Raw genomic sequence first — 7549 nt, 5'->3', positions numbered from 1 at the left:
AGTCCCACAGCAGGCAGTATGGGATACCGCCTGGAACATGGTGCAGCTATACGTAAAGCCTGTGTAGTATCAGCTAGTTATCTGTTTGATTAACTGCGGCACTGTTTGCATTTATCGGCTGGATGGTGTTTCACAACTTAGCCTGCAAAGTCTATAAGACAGCCGCATCTTGCAGCTTTTATACGCTTTTAAAACACACACGCACACAAAGCCAGGGATGCCAACTTTTATTATCAGACCCTCCTGCACTCTATTTTCCTGTGTGTATCTTCCCAGCGGCCACCACCAGGTGTTCCCGCCGTGCCCCCCCCCCCTCCCTCCCCGCCCGCCATTTTCCCCTCCCTGAGGTGAGCCGGGGCGAGGTGAGCCCAGGTCAGGGCCCCGCGGCTCGCACCGCGCCTGCGCGCCAAGCTCCGCTCCCCCCCCCCCTCCCAGCGGGCCTGCGCGGGATCCCCATTCCCCACACCCTCTGCCCCCCCTCCCTCCGCGCATGCGCAGGCGGCGGGCCGTGAGGCGGGGGGAGCGCTGCGGCTGGCGGTGCGCGGCGGCGCAGGCGCAGTGAGGGCAGTGGCGGGCCCGGCGGCTGCGGCGGGTGGAGGAGGAGGAGGAGGAGGAAGGAGGAGAAGGGAGGAGGAAGAGGAGGGCGAGGAGCGGCAGCCCGGTAGGTGAGGGGCCGTCAGGGGCTGTCAGGGCGGCCCCGGGGGCGGTGTGGCGCGGGGGGCAGCGCTAGGCCCGGTGACCCACTTTGCTCCCGGCACGGCGCCCCCAGCGGGCCTCAGGGGGCGGCGGGGCCGCGCCTCAGGTGCGAGCTGAGGGAAACGGCCTCGGCCGCCCCTCGCCGGCCCTGCTCGCCCGAACGGCCTCATAACCCGGCTGTTGGCGCATAAAACAGCCCGGCTGAGGGGAGCAGGCGAGGCGAGGGGCAGGTCCAGCCGCCAGGTGAAGCGGCAGCCCCCAGCCCCCGGCAGTGAGGGGCTGGCCGGTGGGCGCCGTGACAGGGCTGCCTCAGGGGGCACCGCTGGCTGGGGCAGGCCCGGTGCTCCCTGAGCTCACCTCCTTGCTGCCCCCCCCCCCCTCAGCTGTGCCAGCACAGCGGTTCGTGGAACCGTGTCCCGTAACTAGGTTAGGGAAGTGATCCAGGTTAAAATTAACTACCTTTTTTTTTTTTTTTTTTTTTTTTAATATGGGGTTATATTTAACCTGGATCGTTGCTCTGCGTGACAGGTGTGCCAGAAGGCAAGAGGGATTGTTTAAGCAAACACGCCGGTGGAAGAAATGCTTGGGAAACGCACCTCGACTCTGGTAGTCCTGGCAAAGTGCAGTGTGAGCAGCTGTGCCGCTCTCTTCAGTCACACAGGAACAAAATTGATAACATCTATGAATATTTAGGGTTTGGAGGCTGTTATTTTAGACAATATCTGGTTGTTACAATAGAGGGATTTTATTCAACAGGATGAGATACTTTGCAATTTATTTGTTTTTGAAGAAACTACCAATTTTCATATATATATATATATGTGTAACCATTTAAGATACTTTCTCAAAATCATTGAAGACTTTGTTTTCAGATATATCAAATGACTAAATGTTTGTGTTCATGTTTTTTGTGTGGACCTGGGTGTTAGTGCCTTTAAGGGATAAGATTTCTGTTGTTGGGGTAAGAGTTATCGCTTTCTAAGAAATGGTCCTAATGGCAAAAAAATAACCCCCAAGTTGATACAATAGTTTAAGACCTCTTTCAGGTGTGTCTTTTTTTTTTTGTTCGTTTCTTCTGTTTCGTGTTCTTACATTAAAAAGTTTAACAAATATAGGTAAAATAAAAGGATGTGAGGAAAGCTGTAAGTATTTTTTTATTAATGCCTAAAGGAGCCTGTAAACCCCGTTTTCCACTTTTTATACTCAACAATTTAAAAAATGAGTGGTAATTGCTTTTAATTTGTAGTAGTGTTGGGTAATTATCTTACTAGTGTAGAATTTAATTTAAATCTTCATAGCTTGGTCTTCTCAGGGAAATTGTTGCTTCCAAGAAGTCCAAGCTTTTGCTGTTTTCTAGACAAAAAGTTGAAGATGCATATTAGCAATAGAGATATCAATTACCCTCTGCCCCCCAGCATGTTCCTTATATGATTGTATCAACTTGAAAGGTTTTGAATTTTTTGGTAAACAACAGTCCCCCCCCCGGTGTAATTTCATGTGTTTGAAAACAGCCTCTTTAGCTATGCACCCTTTGGGGGAGAGATGCATGGTTTGCTTTCTGGAGCCTTATAGCCTCTGTGTAATTTTGTAATTTGAAGAATAGGGATATTCCCTCTCTTAAAATATAAAATCAGTACCCTAGTATGTTTTTAATGCAAACCACACCATGTATGTATGAAGAAGTGGGGTCATAGCTAAGGTGTCTTCATTTTCGGCACATTGCAATGAGTTAGTTTTTCTTGAGTAGAAGACTGGTAGATGTTTGAAGAGGTAAAAAGTAAAGAAGAGTGCATTTTTGCATTTCAGTCTTTTTAAAGTACTCATTTCTGTATGAACACTAGAAATTGCAAAGGCCACGTGATAAAGCAGATCTAGAAGTGTTTCCTTGGTTAGATGGGATGAGTAGGTAGGTGGGTAGCAAAGACAGTAGTGGTTCCTGCCCTTCTTACCTCTTACTTATTTTGCAGTGTTTTTATCCGTTCTTTGTTAATTGCGCTGGGTGACCCTGTTAGGAGCTGCACTGGTGGCACAGGAACAGGAGTGAGTTGCCAGAGTGCTGGGAGAGCAGAGCAGGAGCTCTTCTAAGGTGCCTTTGTCTCTGCAGGGGAAAAGATGGCTCAGAGAGACTGCAGCCAAACGGCAGCCAGACCATTCAGCTGCCTCTCTGCTGCTGCTGGTCCTGAATTATTGGCAGTAGCATTGTTATGCTGAATTTGGTAGTGTTTCAAGATAGAAAGAGGTGTAAAAAGGGCACCTTTGGTCACATTGCGGAGCCTGAAGGGGAAGATGTCAGTGAACTGGCACAGGGAAATACAGCTATGTCCACTGGGAAGATGCTCATCTTGTTAGCTCAGTGAATGGGGTTCTGTGGGAACTGGAAACTGGGACGTTCCCCCATTCATTTGTTGCAGGAGCTAAAGGTGTAAAATGCAAAATTGTGGCAGAGGAAGGAGACTTAAGGCTCATACAGCTGGGTGCTGCCCTGAAGGATTGAATTCTCAACCCCTACTGCTGCCACAAAATTCCTTTGTAATGCAAAGGCCGCTTTAATTTTGGCATGCTTCATGCCTGAGTGTTTAATTTTATAGCCTTAATATTCTCTCACCGTACTTTTTGGGTATAATATAAATTCTTAATTATAGCCGCTTTCGGAATACATAATCATATATTTAAAAAGTTTCTGTGCTCTGCAGTTCCCATATATTTCATATTACGTGGAAGCAGCAAGGCTTCATCTGTGCTTAGATTCTTGCCTCAGTTTAGTTGTTAGCACAGTTTGGACTCTTTCCAACTGTTACATTTTGTCATTAACATCACTGAATTATTTTCCTTATTTTGCCGTCATGTTCAGAGGAACAATGCTGAGTATATCATAGAATCCTCTCCAGCAGTATTAATATTTTATTAAAATAGATCCATAAAAAGTAGATATGCCCTGAGGATTCAAGAGTGGTAAAGAGTTGTGTTTAGAGAGTGAATCTTACGAAAATTAGCAGATACTTTGGGCATTCCTCAGCTTTGACATAAAAGCATGGCTGAATTAGGTGTAAAAGTAGCTGCATAAATGCTCTGTCCTTTTAACGGTCTTTAATAATCTCAAAATATGTGAGAAAGCTTCAGTTCTGAAACTGAAGTCATTTTACTACTCATGGCAGCCTGCTACCACAGAACAAATGGGATTAGAATAACATCCCTATATTAAAACAGAGTGAAACCGTTCCTGGAGTAAGATCTACTTTAAGTGGCTTTTAAAGTAACTATACCTGGCCTTGTTCTGTAGAGGTCCTTCTAGAGTCCCGTTAAAAGGGATATTTGCAGGTAACTGTGATGCATGTGATTTTGGTACATGGCCAGATCCATCCAGAATACAGAGGAGTCAAAGTTGTGATACAGATGGATTCTGGATATCCAGTCCAAACTAAAATCGTAGCTGTATGTTGGTTATATTTTACAGGTCTCAGTTGAGTAAAGTTTTCCAAGCACCGTGAAGTTTTATTCTCACTGAGATCCTTCACAGTCTTGTCAAGCCGAGCATCTTGGCATGTAAATCTGTTTAGCATTCATAAATTAAGCAATCTGTAAATTAGGCATTCACTTGTCCAAAGGCATGTTGAAACCATACCTCAGGCACACCTATGGGATTGGACTGGGACCAAGGTGGTGACTCTCCCTTTTGTTCAGGAGCACAAAGCAGGGAGGAGGAGGAAAGGGTTTTTGATGTCTGCCTCCTGAAAAAAACACACAAGAGGAACCCCAACCAACCTCAAACAAACAAACAAAAAAAACCATGCAAAACACCCCCAACAAAAACAGCACCCAGACACTAAAAATCCACTTTTCAACATGTACAAGGTGATTAAAGTTTAATTGGGCTGAAGAGAGGTATTATACCGCTTATTTTCTTGGAGATGGGGAAAAAGGAGATGGGCAGCCGTGCTGTGGCCTGTTCCAGAAGCAATGCACTTTTTTTTCCACTTCAAATTTTTAATGCCATAAGGGATTTGAAGCCAGAACTCATCTCCATGATTTGGGTGCCCTTCTCCCTAGAGGTATGCACAGTGCTGGTTCTGCTCTGTCCAGCAAAGCTTTTACTTCTTTTCTTTTTTCTCTCATGCTCTGAGGAATGCTGCTGAAAAGAGAGGTTAGGAGTTGGTCCAGCTTCCAGTGCAGTGTGGTGCATGCAGAGGGGTTAGGATCTGAACCTCTTCTGAAGTCTAGCTGTCAGATCTCTGTTCGGGATCACTGCGCTGTAACTCAGTCTGGTGGACAAAATGAGAACATGTCTTTTTCCTCCTGCTAGCGTGTTTTGATGGGAAAAGCTCAGCGGTGTGTGTCCAGGGCTGTGAGTACGCACCTTGCCTGTGTCCTGGGCTGTCAGAGACGCGTGGTGGTGAAGGCATGAACTCATCACAGGGTACTGGTGGAGCTCTGGGGTGTTTGGAAGAGGTGTGATACCTGGGAACAGGCTGATCATCCAGCACGGTCTGAATTTTAGATGCTTTAGAGTAGGGTGCACTACTGTTAACAACATAGTGCTGCTTATCTTGGAGATAAAATCTATGAGAGCTTTTAGCTTGCAGCTCCCTCAGCATGTGAATGTATCTCAGGTGCTTGCAGAAGGCTGATCTCAGATCCTGTAGGCATCCCATTAACTGCTGACCTGCTACTTATAAGTGTTTGTGAACGTATGAGAGACAGTCCTGCAACAAGTGGCCATTGGAAGAAAGAGGAATGATCATTTCCTGAAATAGACATTTAAAAAAAAAAGACATGAGAAACATGCATATTTACATATTAAATAATGATCTTGGAGGATGTATGAGATACTGAGATGAATAATAAAAAATAAAGAACACTTTGAAGTAAATTGTATGGGCGCAGCTAATTTCACATTTCCAATTCTAAGGCTGCAGCGGTAAATAAAGCACAAGTTATCATTTTTACATTTTGTGAATTGCATCCAGCATGATAAAAGTTTGTAATGATTTAGTAAACGTCTTTCTGGCATTTAAAAGCATTTGATGTTTTTGGTGATGTTTCACTGGTGCAGTGAAGTAGTCCGAGACTGGTGTTAGTCTTGTGAGTTGTTGTTATTCACGTGCACCCCGGAAAAGCTGTGCTGACAGAACAATATTCCCGTGGTTGGGTGGCTGCTGGCAGGAAGGTGCTTGGTAATTCTGAGAGGGTGAGCCCCAGCTGGCGCAGGCAGGTAGGAGGTTCAGGATTCTTCACGTGGGTCTTGTCAGGGGAATGCCAAAGGCCTGAGACTATTTTAGTTTTCATTGGTCATCCAAAAGCTTCAGGGTATGTTAGGGGGAAAAATCTTGGCACATAGAGCAGCTTGTCTAGCCCTCAGTCCCCTGAAAGTGTATTTGAAGCTGAAGTGTGAAGAAGTGAGAAGTCACAGAAATCAGGAAATGTTTTGCCAAAATCTGCTTATTTCCCTTGGCTCAGAAAGCAAGTAAGAACATTTCTCCATTAAAAGCTGCAGGGTTTTTTTAGCCTGATTTCCTAAGGAAAGTGATTTATGCCATTTCCCCTTTTTCTCATTCTTTCCCTACGGCTTCGCCAACAGCTTTTGAAGTCACAGACCAATTTCAACTGTGTTTGTAGGAAGGACAGCAATCTCAGAGACTGTCTTGTTCCTACAGTTTGGGGAAGATAGGCAAACTGGACAGGAAGAAACCCGCAGTCCCCTTTCTTGAGAGAGACAGTCTGCAATGCAAGTTTGGCTCTGACCTGCTTTTCAGCCTGAGCAGGGTCTTTGCTGGACAGAACAGGAGGTGCATGTAGGTAAGCTGGCTTGTTACAGCGTGGGAGAGGAGAGTAGATAAAAGGTACAGCTCTAAGAACTGTGCCCTGCCATCCACTAAAGCACTTGCTTAGTGAGGAATTGGTAAAGGGTTTTTTGACTGTTAACCAATGCGTTACTGATCAGAATTAGGTAATGCTGTGTTTTGATGACTGCAGAGTTGCCTGGTTCTTATTTTCAATTAGTATGTGAAATAAATCCTTCTGAAATAAAGAGAATAGCTCAAAGCCATGATTAAATTAACATTCTCACGATGTTTTTTGGGGGAAAAAATACGGTTTTGGCATATTTCTTAGAAAAGGCTAAAACTTAGACCTTGCTTTCAGTAGGAAAGAGCAAAAGAAAGTGTAATTTGAGTTTGAGAAATGGGACTTTTCTGTCTGAAAGTATTTGACTGGCCATGGAAAATCAGTGCTTTTGGTAGTGGAGGTATAAAACTGACAGGGTGCTGTCTAAAGATTTCTGTTTATTCCAGTTGCTGTATGATATATATTCATTAGCAGCCAAAGATAAGATGTTTTTCTCAATGTAAGAATAAAAGAAAGTACCTGCCAGGCTGGATTTCCTGCAAGCCTGCTCCTCTGTCTTGTAACACGGAGTTGCCAGTTGAAAAGCAAGGGGAGCTGGACTTCCCTCTAGAATCACATTTCTAGTTCTTCTGCCTTACCTATTATTTGTGGTGATTGTCGGACCGAAGTTTATAGCATAATATTCAACTTGCAAGATTCTGTCTGGTCTCAGTGGAGTCTGCCCTGCTGGTAGGTTTAGAGAAACTGCGGATAGACTTTGTAATGGTGAAAGTGAAGAAAACTTTATTAGCGTGCTCCTATTGATTTCTAGACCATTCCCTGCTCAGTGATGTCAGGCATACTTTCCAAGCCTTCAGTAACACATTTAGTGTTTACAAATCATACAGTCTTTAGAAATGTTAATTCAGAAGTGTCAACTCTTTCAACGTGTTGGTTTTAAAATAACACAATGGATTGCGGCGTAGTTGTGTGACTTTGACTTGTGCTTATTTTAAAGCAGTTTTTGTAGTAA

At 44.7% G+C, this 7549-nt stretch overlaps 1 protein-coding gene across 9 annotated transcripts in view; it reads left to right on the top strand.

Annotated features, from left to right (window-relative positions):
* The first annotated feature begins 500 nt into the window (after nucleotides 1-500).
* CLOCK (clock circadian regulator) overlaps nucleotides 501-7549 on the top strand; it is a 60922-nt gene continuing 53873 nt past the window's right edge. For 4 of the 9 annotated variants that reach the window (XM_068680354.1, XM_068680350.1, XM_068680353.1 and 1 more), the window contains exon 1: nucleotides 501-661. The gene's annotated coding sequence lies outside the window, so the exon portion shown is untranslated. The remainder of the gene's footprint in view (nucleotides 662-7549) is intronic. The other 5 variants (XM_068680358.1, XM_068680352.1, XM_068680356.1 and 2 more) reach the window with 2 other exon arrangements.

Source organism: Anas acuta, chromosome 4 (genome assembly GCF_963932015.1).
Source record: "Anas acuta chromosome 4, bAnaAcu1.1, whole genome shotgun sequence".
In the NCBI taxonomy this organism is placed as follows: Eukaryota; Metazoa; Chordata; class Aves; order Anseriformes; family Anatidae; genus Anas; species Anas acuta.
This window is presented reverse-complemented; position numbering and strand designations above follow the sequence as displayed.